The 1,235-nt window shown below is 46.6% G+C and overlaps 1 non-coding gene across 1 annotated transcript; it reads left to right on the top strand.

Annotated features, from left to right (window-relative positions):
- The first annotated feature begins 533 nt into the window (after positions 1–533).
- On the top strand, positions 534–640 carry LOC141609884 (small nucleolar RNA R71). The gene has a single exon (XR_012527790.1). It is a non-coding gene; the product is annotated as a small nucleolar RNA R71 (small nucleolar RNA).
- The last annotated feature ends 595 nt before the right edge of the window (positions 641–1,235 follow it).

A 1,235-nucleotide genomic window follows, 5' to 3' on the forward strand; every position in this document is an offset into this window, starting at 1 on the left:
TTTGATATGGCTGCTTATGTGGAGGCACATAGGGCTGCTGCTGCTGCTGCTGCTGTGGAGGTTGAGTCGGATTCAAAATATTTTGGCTACTCCACCTCAAGTTCGGATGGACATTCGGCTCATAGTACGTGTTTGTCTGCCTATAATGTTGAAAGGCAGCACAAGACTCAAAGAGACTAGGACAATTTTCTGAAACATGTCCCTCAACTCCACATCTTCTACAGACGAAAGGACCGTCTGAAACAGCATTCACATGATACATCCCTCCTTTTGAAGCTCCTCCCAACTCATATTTGTCAAACCTTGCAGTGAGAGCTTCTAGTGCAGCTACAGAAGAAGATTCAGTAGCTCTCCTTTGATTTCCCCTGGAATTCCCATACTCAGCTTTATGGGTGGCTAAGTCATCAATGATATTCCACCCCTTAGTCTCTCCCATATTCTCAGCAAATCGGCCATTGGCTGCAGCATCCAAAATAGCCCTCTGATCGTCATACAGCCTGTTATAGAACTGATTGCATAGACTCCACTTTTCGAACCCATGGTGTAGAATGGTTCGCACCAGCTTCTTGAAACGGGCCCATGCTTCATGAAAGTTCTCATCAGGACCCTGTTTAAAGCTCGTGATCTGAGCTCTAATGGCATTCGTCTTCGATGCAGAAAAGTATTTCTTGTAGAACGCCAGGGCCAAAGAATTCCAGTCGGTGATCCCATGAGCAGCTCGGTCCAAATCTCTATACCAATCCCTTGCAGCATCACGGAGTGAGAAAATAAACATGGTCTCCTTCACCTGGTCTGGGGTCACGCCGGCTGGTGGGGACATGGAATAGCAATAATCGATAAATATTTCCATGTGCTTGGCTGCATCTTCATTTGCAGCTCCCCCGAATTGGTTTCTCTCAACCAAGTTAATATAGGAAGGCTTTGGCTCGAATTTCCTTGCCTCCCCTGGTAACGCAAATCCCTTGTAGAGATTCTCAGCTGTCGGTTCAGAGTGACTGGCAATAGTTGCTTCTTCAGCCATCTCTAAGAAATCTGGAGAAGTGACTGTCTCAGCTGATGAAGTAGAAACAGGAGATGAATGTGGATCTTCCTCAAACAGCTCGTTCTCGTAGTAACTAGACAGAGTACTCAGCTCTTCCTCTGTCGGTAATATCCTAGATGATCGTCTCAACTCGCGCAGGGTCTTCTCAATCTCAGGATTGATCGGTAATAGTTCACCACCCTGTGACCTGCGC

Source organism: Silene latifolia, chromosome 10 (assembly GCF_048544455.1).
Source record: "Silene latifolia isolate original U9 population chromosome 10, ASM4854445v1, whole genome shotgun sequence".
Classification (NCBI taxonomy): domain Eukaryota; kingdom Viridiplantae; phylum Streptophyta; class Magnoliopsida; order Caryophyllales; family Caryophyllaceae; genus Silene; species Silene latifolia.